Source organism: Hetaerina americana, unplaced genomic scaffold (assembly GCF_022747635.1).
Source record: "Hetaerina americana unplaced genomic scaffold, ioHetAmer1.1.p SCAF_1, whole genome shotgun sequence".
NCBI lineage: Eukaryota > Metazoa > Arthropoda > Insecta > Odonata > Calopterygidae > Hetaerina > Hetaerina americana.
This window is the reverse complement of record NW_027286069.1, coordinates 83,233,967-83,254,366: the sequence shown is the minus strand read 5'-3', so window position 1 is coordinate 83,254,366 and position 20,400 is coordinate 83,233,967. Positions and strand designations below refer to the sequence as shown.

Below are 20,400 nucleotides of genomic sequence, written 5' to 3'. Positions count from 1 at the left end.
CCAGTATTGGGATAAAGAAAAATAAAAACTTAAGCCAAGGGAAGGGGCCTATCCTCCACCTCCTCATCTTCTCATCTCCATATCGACGTCGAAGCTACGTTTTACCTCTCTTTTCTTATTCCTTCAAAACCCAAGCAAGTTTTTCTCGGTATAAAACAGACTTTTTTAAATGTTTTTTTCCACACATGCACAACGCTTTCTGCAACTCTTGCGCCACTTCCAAGTCTTACGACTTGTTTTTCCATCATAACTTGCGGTTACGGTTGAGAAAGTCTGATTCATCCTTCAAGAGATTTATAATGAAATGTCAGTACTTATCTTAAAAAACATTTTGATTTCCTTTTAAAACATTTTAATACTTCAAAGCATTCAACGTTGATACAATAATAATATCCTCTCAACATTTATGGAATAACATTTGAAATAGGTTCATACCTTGTTTTATTTTTAACTGACATGAACTCAAGGTTATTTTTAAAATTAAATATTAAATATTTCCCTTTTCCTCGACATGATTTTTAAAAATACTTTTGATTGGACGCTTCAAAGCTTCGTAGTTTTTCTCCAATATACATTATAAGCCTAAATTTCCTACGAATACACGAAGTTACACACGCAGTCTGAACTACTAATATTATCTTACAAGTTATCATCCTCGGGAGCGATCAAGGTTTTGATGAAGCTAATTATGCGATACTATAATAAGAGAGCAACCTGTAATTAAAAGTTATTTACCATATATTTTCTTGTATCTCCGAGATTTTGAATAAGAAAAAAAATATTTCTTATCGAATGAATCAATACCAATATGAATGTTTATGTTATATCTAATTGTGTATATTGATCGTAATTAATGTATAATCAGCAATGCCAATGCAAAATCAAATACTTGCAAATGGTAAAAGCATATCTTTAGAACGTTAACTCTTTTGAAGACGCCGGCAATATAAAATAATAAAATTATTTTTAAGAACGTGAAGCAACATGGAGTTTAAACTATAAATACCCATCAATTTCAGACGGAACTGAAATAATATATTTCAGAACTCATCAGCAAATAAAATCGAAAATGGTGCATGTGGTAAAATACTTCTTTAGAAACGCAGATTTAAATTTACCATTGCGACACGGCATCAGTGGAATTTCTTCCCAAATCGGGATTCGCTGCCAACGATTGACTTTAAAAGGTATCGATTCTATCCCGATGAAAATCATTCACTCGTAAATCCTATGTGACATCGATCAGTGCCTTAACACCAGGAAATGTCTGTATTGCAGGAGCCCTTGTCCCCTGGGCCACTTCTACTACTCTCTCTGCCCCTGCCATCTTCATCGATCTCCACCCCACGTCCGCCTTTCTTTGCATTGCTCCAGCTCTCATTCCCACTCTTCCGCTCCCTCGATAACACACAGGCCATATCTTTCCCTACAATTCCTCCATCCAAGTCTCCAACTTACTTTCCACCCACTGCATCCGTCCTTTCCCTTCGCTTTTCCCCTCTAAAGTACTCTCACATTTTTTAACATGCTCATCTTTCCCAATGCTTTTAACATGCTCGTTTCTCTTCGTCTTTCTTCGTCACTCTCTCTCTTCCGCTTTACATACCTCCCTCCCAACCGATTATCCTTCGTTTCCCTTGACTTATCTTTAAACACGCACGCACGCCCACGCGATATCGTCTCTGTTACCCTTTAACTCGCCATGAATCCTTTCCGATAACGCATAACCATTTCCATTCCTTTTTCCATCGGATGTCAGATCGGGATATATGCAATTACTTTGGTTTCGCAATGTCCTTTCCCCTTCCGTCCCTTTATCTACCAACCCTTCCTTCACCCGACCCCTTTCCTACATAACTGCTTTCCCATTGCTCCCTCCTCTCATCACCAACTCCCAATTTTCCTCTCTTTCTCTCTCTCCCTCCCTCCTTTTCTGCCCTCTCGACATTCATCTTTTTGACTCACTTCCTTCCGTCCCCTCTCTCTCTCTCTCTTTCTCTTTCCCATATCCCTTCCTCTGCCCCTCTTCCGCTCCCCCCTTAAAAATCCCGGGACTCCGAAGTGTGTTCGCCTTTTCTGGAACGCCTATCGATCCCCGTGTTACGCGTCACACCTGAACCCGCAATCTTCCCCACTCAATTTGATGCTCGAATTTGTTCATGAATGCGATAAGGCTGGATTTATGGCGAACAGAATGGCGGCAGACAAGGTGAAAAAAGCCATGCGTCACACGAAAAAAGATTGGAAGACGAGAGATTTTGGGATAAAATATTTATCGCTAAAGGGAGTTAGGTTCTGTGAAAAAAAGCATGTCGTAAGGTGCTCTTCGGCGTCCGGCAGATTTGATGTGAAAACTTTACCAATGTGAGTGGAATGAGGTAAAACACAAAATACCAATGTTTCGGGATTCGAGATGAAACAATATTAAAGAACATTTTGGTATATCCATCTTTATTTAATATTATCTGACAATAGGAATTAAACTCTCTAAGAATTTAATAATAATAATTGAATATGTACGTGTGTACATAAGTATATAAATATTAAGTACAGACACATATGTGTGTGTACTTAATTTTGAATATTTTATGTGCACTTATATATATCTATATATATATATATATATATATATATATATGTATGTATATATATGTATGTATATATATGTATATATATATATATATGTATATATATATGTATATATATATATGTATATATATATATGTATATATATGTACATATATATGTATATATATATATATGTATATATATATATATGTATATATATAAGTATATATATATGTATATATATATATGTATATATATATGTATATATATATATATATATATATATATATGTGTGTGTGTGTGTGTGTGTGTGTGTGTGTATGTTGCGATGGATTTTCTAACGATGATCAAACTGGATAAACTGGCAAACTAGCTTTTCTAAACAAATAATGAATATTCATTAATTGACTTGGTCAAAACGGCAAATTTTTGCCAAAATCTAAAAATAAATAGCCGTTACTCCTAATCGATACAGAAGACTGAATTGTTGAAAGTCAACGTAAGTTAACAAAAATGAACTTAAACTATATGGCAAGCCGGCTAAATTAATCGTAATTCATCGGAAAGCCAAAATAAAAATCAATAATAGCATTATTAAGTTCATTTTTGTCATTTATTCATTAACTAATACTGGTTTTTACTCGCAACAAGTTAAGTCAGTAATTTGGCATTTAAACTAAATTAGGCCTAGCAAAGAGGTACCGTTATCAGACCATTTCAAATATTAAGAACATTCACAATCAGAAGACCCAAGACACAAAGAATAGTATTTGAATATAGTCTTCCGATATTTCTCCATGCACTGGAAGTAACCCAAAAAAATATTTTTATTCGAATTTTCATTCCGATATAAATATACATATTCACAATTCAAAAAGGCTTAAAAATAAGCAAATAGTATAATACTGCTTCCCTAAAAATTTAAAATATTAAATTCTGCGAGAGTGAGATACATAAATACAATCCTGCCCACTGACTAAAATAATCATTGAAATCCTTGAAAAAGAATCTTCGATCACATAGCACAAATAATTGACATTCCATCAAAGGGAATAACTCTCCACTTAGATTATAATTTTGGTTTTGTGTTTTCACTCTTAAATACCATTTAATAGAATTATTTCTCGTATTTACAAAAATCATTCAACAAAATTCGATATCTGTAATAGATCTAAAATAAACAAAATGCCATTTCAACGAAGAAACAAAAAGACCTTGATGCACTGCGTCTTAGTCCAAAACACAGTCTTGAAAGACATTGAGGCGTAGAGAGCGAAGGAGAGGTCATAAATAATGCATAAACACACAATCCTCTTCCTTAATCGAGTATTCTTTATCCTACCGTTTTCTCCATTCCAACATTTTTTTAACTCTCCGCAAACTTAGCAACCATCCAATCAAGTTCAGTCGGCCAATAGAAATCAACGCCAGACCTTAATGACCACCCCCCATCCCACTCCCCATTCCCTCCAGTTACCCCAAACACTTCCACCGCCAGAACCAGACCCGCCTTCTTCGAGACTCACCCCATCACCCACACGCTTAATTCTTGGAGGGCAAATCCATCCCCTTTCAAACCCCAGCCGCCGTTCCACTCCTCTCTCCACCTCACCCCTACCAAAGCTGAACTCGAGCCATTTTCCCTCCTGCCCCGACACCGCTCTCCCCTTCGCCATCCCTTCCCTCCCCTCTTCCCACTTAGTTCTGAAGCTTACGCACTGCTGGCAGCCACCGCATTCCGCACACTCCCTCCACCCCTCTTTAGTCTCAGTAATTCTTCTCTTACGCCCCTATCCACCCTCCTCCCGGCCCATGCCCAAGCCAAGCCCTTGTCTTCGGCAGCGAGAGGTTGGTTGGTGGTGGTAGCGGGGTGCGGAGCGGACGGTTATGGTAGGGACGGCGAGGGCCAGGGAGCAGAACAGGAGGGTTGCCACCCCCTCCGCGACGTCAAATCAAATGAGAGGAATCGTGCAAATCGCATTAAGGCCGTTTCCTTCAAAACATTCGACCTCCCCTTCCTGAAGACCTCCCCGCAAAACTTCTCCACCCCGTTAGCTTTATCCCCTCACTATCCATCCCCACATCCACTGAACTAAACAGTTCGAGTTTCCTCCGTCTTGCACGCGGAAGGAGAGGAGTAAAACTACATTATTTTTTTGAGGTTTTCATCTCTCACATTTCTCCATAGTAGAACTAAAAACTTGGAGCGTAATTACATTACTGTATCGTACCCTCCTTTTCTTAACTCTTTCTATTAACCATCTACCGCTTGTTTTTGGAGCAATATAATGCAAAATGCAGCAGGCCCTTCTCGAGTAAAGAATGCTTCAAACGAAATATGATCTATTCTACTGTCATCCATGTTACTTGAAACTCCCAACTACCCCTCAACTTCCCATGCTCCCTTCCTTCTCTCACGCCTCGAACTAAAATGCCCAGGAATTATAATTCCTCCTTATCTTTCCCATTACTATTCCGTCTTGGTGTTGCTTTCTTTCTCCTAGACCCATTTTCTCTGCGTCGGAAACTAATCCCAAATTATTATGCTGAGCATTAACTTTTATCTTACATATGTGTGTTAAATAACACGCTCCTGTATTTTTTACCCAGTACTTGTTGCAACGAGGAAATTTAACCCAACAGCGAGGAAATTAGAGCCAAGCATGAATTAAAAATGTATCCGATAATTATTTATCCGTTTGGCATGTCATAGCGTGCATATCACAGTCAAGTGATTGTAGTATACCAGAGAATACCACCTCCACCATTGTATTGCACTGTATGAGAAAATATTAACAAATCTCACATTAATCAAAAGGTAATTTACAATCAAAATCGTTAAAACAAAAATATATGTACCAACAGTCAAGTCAATAAATTGTTAGATTTCTTCTTAACGTACAGCTATCCCTATACTTTACCTTTAATACTTTGAATGGTAATTTATCACTGAGAGTGGTCTGCTTTAACATTTTTGTTTCGGAAATAAAGGGAGATGAAGTAATAACGATTGATCTCAATGACATCGTCTTGTTTACTCGAGATTCTGCTTATCATACGTATCAATGTTTAGTAATATATTTTCTCTAAATCTCGAATTAACTCAAACATACATTTATTCTTCACAATTGACATTCTAATTAAATAAAATTTCATTTGTTAACATGTGAATAAAAATATCTGAAGAGCCATTCTAATTAACTTTTTCGAATAGAACGTTTTGTAAAAAAGACATGAAAATCAACCACCTAACAGAGTCTACCCCAAGGATGCAAAATCCCCATAATACACACGCTATTATAAGTATGGTACAGTGAATATATATGAATAGTAAAGATGACTGGTTAAAATAATGGTATGAACAACGTAGTAAGCAATAGTATGAAGCAATTTGAACTTCTTTTAAGTTCATAGAGTTTACTACGAAATTAAAGAAAGTTTCTTAATGTGCTGTTATTCGCATTTGATATTCTCTGACGGCATAATATTTCTTGCTGTTAAATTATATTGGTAAGAAATACTACATATGACATAGTACTCATATTTAAGGACAAGTTTTTTCCTGCGTTTATGTTTTTCGGCTAGTGTACCTTTCTTTGGATGCTTCATTGGGAGTAATTTTTTCCGTCAATTGCTAATAACGACAATCACTGAATTTTCCTCGTGATTATGAAACAGCGTCTTCTATTTTCAATTTTGTACGCACTACTGCATATGGTCATCTAAAAACCAACCACCAGAAGAGACGGGGAAATCCCACTGGACGCGTTGGGTTTATTTAAGCGTTTTTCTCAGGTTTTCAAATATTAGATAAATACCTTTAGCCTACGACACTAATTTTCAAATTCTGTCTAACAATTCTTCACCCAGCTGAGGTTGGCTGTTCTTGGCTGATTACTGCTGTTCAACTTAATTTCCTTATACCTTTCCAATGGAAATTTAATATTCAGAGATAATATTTAGACTAACAATTGGAGTAGCTGAGTTTTTCAAGAATGAAAATAATTATGAGGCGTCTATTCCTTTTTTCCCTTCTTTCACATGGTTAGAAAGATATTATCAACATGAAAATGGTTCGGAAAACATATAACGCTGCTAGGGACACCAGCAATTGGCGCAGAGGTATTTCACCGTTCTTCTAAATAAATATTATAGGGTCCTCAACGTTTACTTTGACATTTCCTTGCACTGCCACAATCACCATTTCTTCCCCAGATATATGTGCCAGCCATTTAAGTGATTACTAATTGGTATTATTTATAAAAAGTTCAATACGTATGATAAGCAATGAGATATTTTATCTTCTCCAACGAGGGATATAGTAAACATCAATAAGTAGAAGGACTTTGAACAGATCAAACCTTGAAACAGCAGTCATGTATTGGAAAACATTATCCCCTGATCCAACTCAGTGTAGTTTAATCATGATATTACAAACAACGAATTTGTTAACGATGGCAATAAGTAAATACTTAAAACAACAGTTGGCCCAGCATGTTCTTTCCTTTGTCTAATCTCTGTTTAGGATGCACTGATAGTCCCCATACCATTTCTGAAATCGATATTTCCACTTTCGTACACGTCAATCTCTTTGTTTTGCCCACACCTATTGTTTACAGTTCTGCACTGGTTTTTCCCTTTCCTTATTTCCTTTCCCTCTCTCTCCTGTCATTTCTCCACAGTCTCCCCCTCCTTTTGTGAATGCACTGAATGCATTTTTTATTCGTTGAGCGGTCCTTTCTACCTCTCACCGTCACTCCCCCTTCCCCGAACCCTGCCTCCCTCTCTCGATATTTGAAGGCTTTCGAGCAGTCACGCAACAATCATTGGTGAAAAAATAAACAAAGTACACGCTCAGAGTTTCCACTCGATTTCCTTTTCGGGAATGTAGGACGCGCACAGAAAATAAAGGTCCAATCAGTCGAGATGCGTGTTTCTCTTGTTTTGTTTACACGCGAGAATGTTTTGGTATTCGTGGGGAGCTAAGGGTTATTTAGGTATTACACATGTTTCTGGCACCAAAATGATTAAAACCAAAAAGTTTATCCTTAACGGGCTAGCCACGAGTATTCTTAAATCGATATTCAAACTATCACTAGGACTAGCAATACATGTAATACCATCGGCAGCTTCTGAAGCTAGGTAACATAATAATCTGGGCACGAGCCTTGTATCAGTTGTTTAAGAAGTATTATTCAGAGACTCACATCATTTGTTACCCTTGAAGTCCACTCAGGTTTTATGAGTGCAAAGCACATAATGTGCGCTTTGATTCATTTAGGTAACACTAATCCAATAAACTAAAATAATCGGCGCAAGAAAGAGAATTCGTTTTTATAAAGTTAACTAATTATGATAAAATAATTTCAGTTAGTTACATCTATTATACCTTATATTTACAATCTCCATCTAGAATATAAAAGTATTCATAAAGGATTTATTATAACTTAAGTTTTCCGAAGAAAAATGCCGAGTAATGATATTTTCTCAACTCTTTTTTTACCACTTTGAGAACCAGTTTCTATTTATCTGAGGGTTAATCCAATCTTTATATTTTTTAGATTTATGATATAAATTTGCAGGTAGAATGAAAACTTTACTTTTAATTTATCTAAAAATGAATTTTTGCATAAACGGATAAGAAACTCCGTTTACCAACGAAACGTTCACATTTTACCAATAAAATATGTTTGGCCTTACTTTTAATTGCTAAGCAATGCAGAGAAGATTGTTTTTGAAGTTCCTTCAAACGATAGAGATGAACTCTGGAAGATAGACATGAACGATAGAGGATGTAAAAGATAAAAAAGTGACACTTAAAGATCCCGTTTTATATTTTTTTATTTTATCAATAATATTATCCTAATATAATTAATTTTAGGGGACACCGAGAGTGCCAAGTAACGGAAAATTGACATTTGTTTCCAAAATATGCCCAAATAAACAAGGTAAGCGATGTTGTGACAAAATCATGGCAATTTATTTCACAAACCGTTATAAAATAAATGTATTTTGCGCTCTCGCGTTTATTCGTTTTATCCTATAAATGTCCATTGCTAATAACGGAACTCGATCATTTGGTTCGAAGGTCTGAGTCCGGCCTCGACCAATCCATTGGCCCCATTTATCCACCTATCAGCGTCGGGGATTTGCGTGCCCTCGGCAATTTGGCACGGCTCTAGACGTTTTCCCAACTATAATGACTTTAATTAATGAAAAACATCCGTGGATTGAGTAGGATTAAAAAAAAAGCAAATCGAGTTGGCAAAAGGGGATTTGGAAGAAACTGGTGCCCTTAAGACCATCCCTTTTGTTGCCCTATGCTCACATACCGAAATGTGTTTCTGCAAGGAGGAAATGCTGCACTCTATTCCTGATCTAATTCGACTGGAGAGAAATGAACTTTATTTCTCTACTTATTTCCTTTCGCGCTGGATCATCAAACTTGGAAACGGAGACCAATTGCAAGTTAAAGGAATAATGAGGTAGACTCAGTGATCCCTTTCTAAGGGAAGATTAACAACGGAGTGTGCATTTCCATTGGATAATAAGGCGTAAATTTCTCCTTAAAGAAGAATTCACTGAAAGGGCAATAACCTTTTCTTAAATTCAATGCCCTTTGTAAATACGTAACTTCCTTAGGATTACGTTAAATTCCTTCTCAAAATCATAAGATTTCCCGTATTATTTTATACATTAAAAAAAGTCGAAAATGCTGTAAAAATTTAGATAAAAACAGCATTATACTTGGGGTTATTTTTTTCACTCGGATAATTCATTCCTCGTTGTTTAAAATACTTAATTATGTTAAGAGAATGTGTTTATTTAATGAATGAAGAGGAAACTAAAAATTTAAAAGCATAAATAAACGAAAATAATAGGACCCGTATGGAAAAAAGACACGAAGACATTCCATGCGGTGAACAAGAGCATATTTAATTTATATTCAGATTTTGTTCTTGCGTCATCTAAATCTATACACCATCGAGAAAACATGTGGTTAATAAGAACCAATGGAAAAACGGGATAAAGGTTATTATTATTAATAGTTTCCCTATTGATCTGTTACTTTTTTGCAGTTATTCACTTCCGTGCGCCAATTTTTTCTCGCAAAAATCTCATCACAAATCCTCCTTCATTCAGTTTCCAATTAGTCAATCGGTCCAAGGCAAGTATCCATCAGAATTTGTTAGTTTAATTGAACATGTACTTAAATGGCAAAGTGAAAGATAACTGGCCTACAAAAAGCTATTTTTACTAAAGAGCCGCATAGTTTCAGGCTTAACTTCTTGGAATCTTTGCATATTGGAGAGAAATGATATTGAACAATTGTGTAAATCACAATTGTTAATTATCATTTCTCTCCACTATTTTTATTGATTTTATATTTCAAAATAAGTATCATATACCAAATGTTATACATGTGATTGAAGACTAAGGTACCCGTAAATCACTGCAAAATTTCATACAATACAAAATAGGACGCAAACCATTGGCAAACAAAAAGGATTTCAGCAATAATAGTTCCCATTTAAAAATAAAATAAGAATTCCGAAACCCACCTTGGCACATTCCAAAAAGGAAACTGAATAACTTCCAGAAATTAAGCTTAGATAAAACAAGCAAAGTCCTGAATAAATGATTGAGGAAGCGGATTCATTGGGGGATTCAGGCTATAATTCCATCCGAGCCTATTAGCTCTAAGCTATATTCTTCACGTTTCTCACTTCACTTCTACCATTCTTCGTATTCCTAGGAAAACGGAAAAGCTCTCTTCATACAAAGCCAGAAACTGCTTGTAAAATTACTCCGCTGATCACGTCTTATTTCTTCTCCCCAAACTACTCACTGTTATTCAGAAATGTTGACACAATTCACTGACAAGAAACATCTAACTCCTTTAGCATTCAACTTACCCTCTCGTAATAAGTGTTCATTTTCAAAATACTTATCGAAGAATTCCACACACCTATAGCAAATCCGCCATAAGTCATGCCGTGGTCATGCCAACGATTGCTGTGCAAACTTAGCCCGTTGAATACTAGGTACTAAGATTAGATATGATAATGATTAAATTTGAAGATAAACAAAATAGGTACCATCATGCTTGTGTGCTTGCAAATATATTTTAATTACCTTAGAATTAAATATGGAATCGGCAGTCCTCAAATCAAAGTGAAGTTCGAAAGAGTCTAGATTCCTCGCGGAAGTACACTCATCTGAAAAAGAGAATATATTATTTAGAAATATAAAATTAAAAATTCTAAAATGCACCAAAGCTGAAAAAAAAGATGCTAATATAGTGTGCCTTCGTAAGAGACAATTAAACTTATAAATTTTACATTCTTATGAGTAATTTTTGTTGTAATTTTCTGCTTACATGATGCATTAACTTGGCTAAGGAAATATAAAATATTTTTGATTTTAAAACAAAAAAAGTATTCAGGTTAAGAAAAATAACCAAACCGCAATAATTTTAAAATAGTACCGCTACAAAATATGGAGCATTAATAAGAGGATAAGGTGAAAGGTACTTTTAAATGGCAAGTAACTTTAGATATACATCCAATACTAAGAGATAATCTATCTTCAAAGTCAGCCAATATTTTTTATTGTAAATTTCAACACTTAAGCTCATACTTGAAGTAGCTGAGTTTTCCGTTGATCTGATCCACATGAACTCTCCGACAGCCTGAATTTTGGATAGAAATCAATACCTCTTCGAAAAAATCCGATAAAGCCGTGAGTATACGTGATCATTAATTCAAAGTCGTGGGTGAAGGAATAAAACTACATCATGGCTCCATTGGAAAATTTCTCACTTTCTGCCGGCATGAAAAACTTCCAAAAAGCCATCCAAAAAAGTTGGCTTTTTACACGCGTAATAGTACTCATACCTCTTAACTTCAACTCAAGCTGTTTAATTCACTTGATTAGATGCAATTGGGCATGGTGTTGAAATTTGCTTATTTCATAGTTTGCATGAATAAAAGGCAAATTATGATTAAGAATTGACAAGAGTCTAAACCACGTCAGGTACTTTCTTTGAACGCAAAATAGGCACTTTTCATTTACATATATATTATTTTTTGAGCCAATAAACTGATAAGCATACCACAGCCGTAGGTAGCTAGTCACTTTGCAAATTACATATATATATATATATATATATATATATATATATATATATATATATGTATATATATATATATATACATACATATATATATATATATATATATATATATATATATATATAATAAGCTCCGAAAGTGTTAGTTAAACTTGCACCAGAACGATTTATGATTTACAGAAGTTCTCCCCAACAGTATTACATTATTGCAGTTACCACATTCTTATTCTACCCCGAATAAATCTAAAATTCTATTTCTTTGTGCTACTAAAGAAACTTAAAAACATATTGGCCGACTATTAACATCAAATTAACAATTATATCACTTAGGACTCCTCTAAACATTCAATCAAAAACAATAAAATGAAAATCATTCCGTAACTATGTCCTTAGAGAGGAGACTTGTACGTTTCATGTCAATGGAGTAGTGGAATTTCGCCTTATCACTTTTCAAATTCTAGCTTCCACGTTATTTGGTAATTTTTCTACAGCAACCTAAGGTGAATTTGTTTGTTAGATGATAGTATATGTATTTGCATACGTGCAAAATGAAAGGATTTTTGCATGATTTTATACGCCACTGTGGGTATAGGTTTGCATGTATGTGTTGATTTTGCATGTGATTTTGCTCCCTTTTACAGGTGGTGACCTAACAACCCCAGCCGCACGCCCTTACGGCGGCTGGCGGGGTATAATTTGGAGATGTAGACGTAGATGCAAACTAGCTAAAGCTTTCTATCATGACTAAGTCATCATTTCTATATGTAATTAGATACTATAGTTGATAATATAGACTAGGAAATCAATATTCTTCGGAAAACTTGAAATATATTTAATAGTCAATAACAAGAATTCCTCATTTGCCTATTAACTCTTTGGAGTATGCCAAGCACGTGATCGGATTTGAAGACGTTTTTTCAGCGAAAGTAATGGAGAGGAAAGCTTTCTCAACCAATCTTGTTTCGTAACACAGTAAGACCCTTAGCGCTGTGTCAGATAGAGCGGGAAAGCGTCGCAAATTCCTCTCGCAACATTTTCTAAACACTCCATCCTCAATCCTTTTCTTCCGCGCCGCTCAGTTTCACCCGACCATTCTCCCTCATAACGCGCCTGTTCTCCCTCCTCCTATTCCTCTCCCACATCTCCGCTCCTTCCCTCCCCACCAACCCCATTGCCTCCTTCCCGACTCCAACTCCTCATTGCTGCTCCTTATTTTCTCCGCCAATTCCACGAATCTGCGAGGGAGAGCGGCTAATGAACCAAGACGCGGGTCTGACAGTAACATGGGAAAGCTGCACAGAGGAAATAGGGTGGGTGGAGCGCACGGGGCTGAACGGAAGGAGGGAGGCTGCATGGGCAATGGAGGGGTAGCCCATGAACTGGAGGAGGGCAAGGTAGGGAATAGAAAAATAAGAAGCGGAATGGGGAATTGGGGGGGGGGGATATATACGAAAAACAGAGAAAACGGATGGGAGATGACGAGATGGAAAGGAAATTGGATAATATGAGAACTGCTATAATGAGGAAAGCGAAAATGCTATGGAAAATAAAAAGGGAACTGGCTGTGCACGAGAAATGGACCAAAGTCATGCAAACGAGATGAGGAAAAAGAGAAAGAGAGTCTCATGAAGGCATAGAGAACGATGATTTTTTCGAAGAGAAGGTGATGAAAGAAGAAGAAACAGAAATTGAGGACCTTCCTGGAAGGGACGAAGATTGAAATTCCAGGATTACAGAATTCGAAAGAAAAATTACCACACGTGAGTAAACGCGTGAGCTTTAGATAAAACATGAGGCTTTCAGACTGCGATGGTAATCATGATAATAACAATGATCGAGATCAGAAGGCAAAACAATAGATGAACTTTCAAGAAGAAACAGATGATTTAAAATATTTATCATGAGGCGAGCCACAAGAATCGGAAAACACTAGACGCAAAAAATAAATACGCAATTAGGAGAAAGACTGCAGAAGATAGCGTTAGAATGAGACAGGTTAGTAATAATTTGAAAGAATGGGGAGTAAAAAGATGGAGACAAATATAGTAAAAGCATAGAGATATCGAATGATGATAGAGGAAGATGAAACTGGAAAGAGAGAGAGGAAGTGGGTCTGGGGATGTGGAGCTGGATCCAAGGAGAGGGCGTTTCGGGAATGAGTGGAGGGGGGAGTGCGCGGGAGAGAGTAAAAGGGGGGGGCGCGGTGTCTTCGGCAAGCTTAACGAGCCGGATGAGGAGGTGTAACGAAGTGGAGGATGGAATTTGAGTGGGAAAGATGGGGGAAAGGGCCAATGGAGGATAAAAAGACGAAGGCTAGGGGGAAGGAAAGTGGGGGCGTAAGCTGACGAGGCAGACAGCAAAATGGTCGGGAAAAGTCGGTGGGGCGGGGGGGGGGGGGGAAATTAGGAAGTGTGGGGCTGGAATGAGGCGAGACGTGAGAGAAACAGAACAAGGTTGAAGCAACACCATATATTTCTCCACTTCTACACGCACATCTAATTAGACTGACAAAATATAAGGATGGAAAAACAGAAACAGAGATCCGAGAGAGATCTACGAAAATGTGGACGTTTCCGGATCACTCTGAGCAAAAGTTGAAAAAAGGATGGGACATTTTCAATACGCGATCTATGTAATCGTTTCATCTTCTTGCAGTTCTCTTCTTTATCCTGTCCCTCTTTGTTTTCCTAAATTCAAAGCGGATACAGCCAACATTTACTCCTTGGTTCCCCATCCTAATTTCCTCCTTTCTGAAGACTGCCTCATTTCACGGATGACTGTATTTGAAGAAGAATGCAACATAAGCGGGTATGCCTCCTCTTCTCTCGTCTTTGTCCGTAAATGTCTTCAAGGGGATATCCTTTTAATACTGTGGCAAGTCCTTGTTAAATGAAAGGCATGGTGAAAATGGGTTTTAATGACTCGGTTTGCCAACTACTTCTTTGTTTTGAAAGGGAAATTTGTTAAAATGTAGGTTTCTGGGGGAGGCTAATTACTTGATGACAGAAAGTGGATTCTGTAGATTATCTCATCCGAGGACTGTTTTGTAAAACTGACGTTTATTTACCCGCAAGAAAGCTTCGCAATTTTTTGGAAACCATTATTTGGTTTCCAGTAAAAGCGTGCACCATGCGTCTTTGTTAGAATATTACATGCACTTCTCTAATTAAAGAGCAACATTTCAAACCAAACATGGCAAACATATATTATTTATATTTCAATCTTAATCATTTATGATTATAACCGATAGTCTTTGTAATTAAGTTTTGCGCTCTAACTCCTCCACCGATTATACATACATGTATTCGCTCGAGAATGTTAACAAAGTGGAACTATTTTCAATGGTAAATGCAAAGTGAGTCCACCGAGCAAATTTGAAAATAATATTATTAGTCTGAAGATAATTATACTACATGCATTCAGGTGAAATAAGTTAAACCATCATCACATCAAACCCAAAAAAAGGCTTTCAGTTGAGAAAAGGAACAAAAAATATAGTACACGATAACGGACTCAGACTTATCATTAAAAATGATTCTTTTCTGAAGTTAGCGGTGTTCATATCACAATCCAATTCCTTCCACTAACTATTGTCTCCAATGTCTTTTTTCTCACAGTCTTTCTTATTCACGCACCATATGGTACCCAATCAACTGAAAAGAACGAAAAACCGGCAGTTTCAAAATCGCTGGCGTCGATTCATTATCTTTTCCTCTATAGGACACTTATCGCAGAATACCCGGATTTATTTCATCAAGGAGATTTCATGAAAAATGGATATCTTCCACGAAGAATACAGAAAAAATGCTGTAAATCATCACTATTTTTATATGTATGAATGTTCATGACAATATATTTGTTTATTTATGCAGGTATACCTATGTATAGACATATATAAAAATACATACATAATTTAAAATATTTAAACATGGAATATATAGTGTATTCACTGAAATTTTAAAATGCCTCCGTGGATATTTTTACGTTAATTTTTTGTGTCATTATGAGTGTGCACACGTATATCAAATTTTTATCTATACATACATGCTCTATGCGTATACCATACAATATCTTATCTCGAACGGTTCTATAAATAAATTTTCATCTTCTAAAGACAATGGCGGTAGCTCTATGAAGGAAATATCTTACTCTTTTCGATGCGAGGGGATGCATGCAAAGTGGCAAAGCATAAAGCCTCTCACCATCAAAAAAATTGGGGGAGATGAGTGAGTTTTAAAATGAATGTGAGGATGATAAAGGCCTTAATGATAAGGGTGGGATAAAAACAGAAGTGAGAGTTGATAAGGAAAGTCACACTCTGGCTTACATCAGATAGGCAAAGCACTGCGGCGGTGGAAATGAAAAAAACTTGTAGCGTTTTTCAGTTACGCCAGGAAATGCACCATATTTTCTCTTTGCAATTGCTTTTATCTGTATGTTAACGCAATGGTTAACGTCAAATATTCGTACTTTATGGAAGAGCAAATAATGTTTAATGTATTTGCAATACAATGTGAAGATCTCTAAGGATATGAATTTCTATGCACGGGAGACAACTTAAATCCGTGGCGTGAATTAATTCTATAAGAATATAATAACAATAAACTGCGAAAGTCAAAGAAGGAGCAAGTAGATTTAGTGTATCATCTATAAATTAAGAAAAGTATGGCTCCTAATATTCCCATGTTATACTGGACTATGACCATTTTTATGACACCAAAAATTCTTTATCACCTTAGTTAATACTTTACCTGAAAATCCCAAAAGAATCCCAATAATTCACTGGCACTCCACGAAAATGACTCCAGTGGCCATTTTGCCGAATCCGGTAAATACCGCCTAACACCTGACCTGATGACGTCATATTCTATTTCGCGATTTCCAGTTATTGACTATCATGGTAGTAGTAGTTTTGAGGGGAGGCGACCGACAGCTGAGGTCATTTGCGCCATAGGGGATGGATAGGAAAGGATGAAGAGTGGAGAGAAACCCGGCGTCGGCATTAGCCTACTCTTTACGAAAGGCGCCAAGGGGTCCGCAGCTTAACGTCCCATCCGACGGACGGCGTACTGACTCAAAGTGCCCTCCACAAAGCACCTCAAGTAGGGATCGAGATACCTCTGAAAAATATTCAACACCGCCGGGATTTGAACCCGGGCCCTCTGGGTAGGAAGGCAGTACGCTAGCCCCCGCACCATCTCGATCCCCTATTGACTATCATATATATTATCTTTAAATAAAGGGTTTTAATGAGTTTCAGCAACAGTGAAGTTCTCTTTCGCGTAGGACAACATTAAAAACCAAGAAAGAGTTATTAGAACTGCTTTCTACTTAATGCCTTTGAAAATCCGGCGCAAGCTAATGCTACACTTAATTTTTGAGAATAAATACCACCAATAATATTCAGCAAAATTTTATAAATTAAACGCCCTGCCATGGCAAAATATATGGATAATCTACCATGGTAATATTTGTTTTGGGATGTTTGGTTTTTCAAAGTTCACAGGTTAAAAATATCACATGTCTCAGCTTGATGAAGATTAAATAAATACTTGATTGGCAAGAAATTGCAATTATTTGCAAAGAACTAATGAATTCATATAGTTAGGGGGAATCGTTATTTCCTTAATTACTTTTTATAGAAATTATTATTATTCCTTAAAAATAACTCTATTATTAGTTTTATTCAAATTTATGGGTCAATTTAGATTAAGGTGGGTTACATCTTAATGAAATAATTGAAATCAATGCATAATCTTCATAATGATAATTATTAAACTGCTAAAAACTAAACTGCTTGAATTAATGTTCTAAACTGGACCAATATAGTTTATTATCCATGAAAATTGACGAAAACAAAATATATTTAATTATTTTTTTTAATTATAAGACTCATTCAGGCAACAACACGTAAATAACCTTTCTCAACCATCATGTTAAATATTTTCTGAGAAAACATACATAAACAATGAATAGATGTTAATATTTTAATTTTAATGAAACTGAATTTTACATTCCAAATATTATGAGTTATTTTACTTATTTTAGGAATCTTGAAGTATGGCTTCAGCAAATAAACACACTACGATGTGTGAATGGGTTTGTAAAGCAGATTCCGTTCACAATTTTTTCCCGTGAAAAAAGGAAGGGTCACTTATTTTGGAGAATGTTTGGATAAAAATAATTTCCTACTTTAAACTTTCTCGTGTACCTTGTCTTTGTGGACATGAGGGGAAGAAAAAGTAATAATGAAGTCTTTTTCGTTGTTCTTTTCAGTGAAGTAAGGAAGAGCAGGGCCAACAGCCGGAGTCTCTTCCTCAGGGCCATTTATTGCGGCGAGACATGGCAGGGCAATTCTTATCGACGAAAGGTATGGGGTACCCGCCTTGCCAACGGTCTTTTTTTCCCTGCGAGTTTTTTCTGTTGATTAGTAAGCAGCAGTTCCCTACTCTCACAGAACGAATTTAAGTTTAAATCTTTCTATCGCACTGAACGGATGGAAGTAGAGCTGAATGAAGGATGGGGACACAAATGAGATTTGGAAGCAAGGGAGAGGAAATTGAGAGGAGTGTGTGGGAAACTATCGAAATAAGAAAACTGCTTCCTATATCTCTCTCCTACCCTCGAGCCCACTGTCAACGCCTCCTCGATCCCCCACAATGCTGCGCATCGAAGGAAATGAAAATTGTCCCAAAAAATACACAAAGTGTAGTCTTTTCCTTCTCGACTCATTTGAGAATCGAGAATATGCGTACCCATTTCCTTAAGTGATCGGTCTTTATCTAAGGTTACCTTTATTTTATATGATTAATTAGGAATTCGGAGCTTTTATGCAGTTGATCAGAAATATATATATATATATATATATATATATATATATATATATATATATATATATATATATATATATATATATACACATATATATACATATATATACATATACATATATATATTTATATATATATACATATATATACATATACATATATATATTTATATATATATACATATATATACATATAGATATATTTATATATATACATATATATATACATATACATATATATATATATATTTATATATATATATATTATATATATATTATATATATATATATATATAAAAGAAGAATTAGCAAACAAATTCCTAAGAAAAGAAAAAATATGCACAACACTATAACCATTAATATCGTGTTAAATAAGCAACCGATGATTCAATTGCTGTCACATTAGACTCCTCTGCCACAGGGGGTTTGCTATATCGCAAAGAGATAAATCCTCCTGCATGTGCATATGGGTTTGTGGAAATACTTACACAAAAACTATAATTTTCTAATATCTTGCATGCCTAATACGTCTTAATTATTTACCGTCAAGTATTGTATAATTTTGTAACAAAAATTTTCTCCAGCTGTCGCTAAAACTGCATTACTGTTGAGTCTACTGTAATCCACTTAAGTATGCGAAAAAGGAAAATGACTTTTCTTCAATAACACTGTGTGAGAGTCTATATCGATCGATTCGTATCCATTTCAACTTTTATTGATCAATAATGTGTGCATCATATCCGACCAAGAATGATGATGCTGTAGCAGTTCAAAATGCACAGTCACCGAAATTACGTTTTTTTTGCCACAGCATGCATTAGACACGTAACTTGTGTTTGAAGGCAATAAAGCTAATTCCATTGAGTGTGTACTTCGTACTTTGTAAATGGATAACAGTCATGGACACCCTTGATGACGACAAGGAGATTAATATTCGTATTAATTCATGCGAATACACCCGCGTTGCAGTTATGCTCCCTTGAGTAAGAGAGAAAATTCATAGGACCAGCGAGCGATTTTTATAACCTGCTTGTTTTATTTACAAGGCATCGTATCGGATTGTCCAACGATGCATTAAACCTCCCTGCTTTTGATGCGTATCGGGTTTTGAATGTTATGTGCATCGTGACCCGATTTGCCCATTTCACATGTGCGGCGGTGTCACGTACGCCGACATATCACGAATGCTCGCGTATTGGCCTCCGTTTGACAAATGGTCCCGGCAGCCTCCCCTTCCCTCATTCGGAATCGCGTACACACAGAATCCTTCCCCTCCCTCGCCTTCTCCACGCAACCACTGCTGCCACTCCCGTCCCCACTCTACACCTCCCCTGCGGGTGCGGTAGGTTGGAGTGTGGCGGAAGGTAGGGAGGGAGAAATAGGGGAGAAGCGGGCGAGGGAGATTGGATGGGGAGGGAAGTCGGAGGAAGAGGGAGAGGGGGCCTGCGGAACGACGTGGGCGCCCTGGGTGGCATACTCGGCGGATGCGGTCCACTGGAGAACATCTCTATTCCATCCATCTCCCTCACCCTCGCAATACATCCCACTTTTCCTCCTTTATCTCTCCTCCTCTCTGTCTTTCCCTTCCACCGTTTCCATGTCCCGCGCTCGTTCCTTAGTCTCATCGCCAATATCGCCACCACATCCAAATGAAAATAATTTTTATCTCTCTTTGTTTCTCGCCACTACTTTCTCTTTCTCACCCCTACTTTACAGAGTTACATATTTGCCCGTTTCGTTTTCCATCTTCCTCAAATAAACCATCTTCCCGTGGATATCACATTATTGCCTATTGATTTCCTCTTCAGCAGTGTTTTTTTATTTTTTTTCGACATCATCTGTCCGCAGTTATAGGATATAAATAATACAA

At 36.6% G+C, this 20,400-nt stretch overlaps 1 long non-coding RNA gene across 1 annotated transcript in view; it reads right to left on the bottom strand.

Moving 5' to 3' along the window:
* LOC139686343 (uncharacterized) overlaps positions 1-20,400 on the bottom strand; it is a 171,229-nt gene that overhangs the window by 83,858 nt on the left and 66,971 nt on the right. Inside the window, exon 2 of the long non-coding RNA XR_011700367.1 lies at positions 10,705-10,787. This is a non-coding gene — a long non-coding RNA (uncharacterized lncRNA). The remainder of the gene's footprint in view (positions 1-10,704; positions 10,788-20,400) is intronic.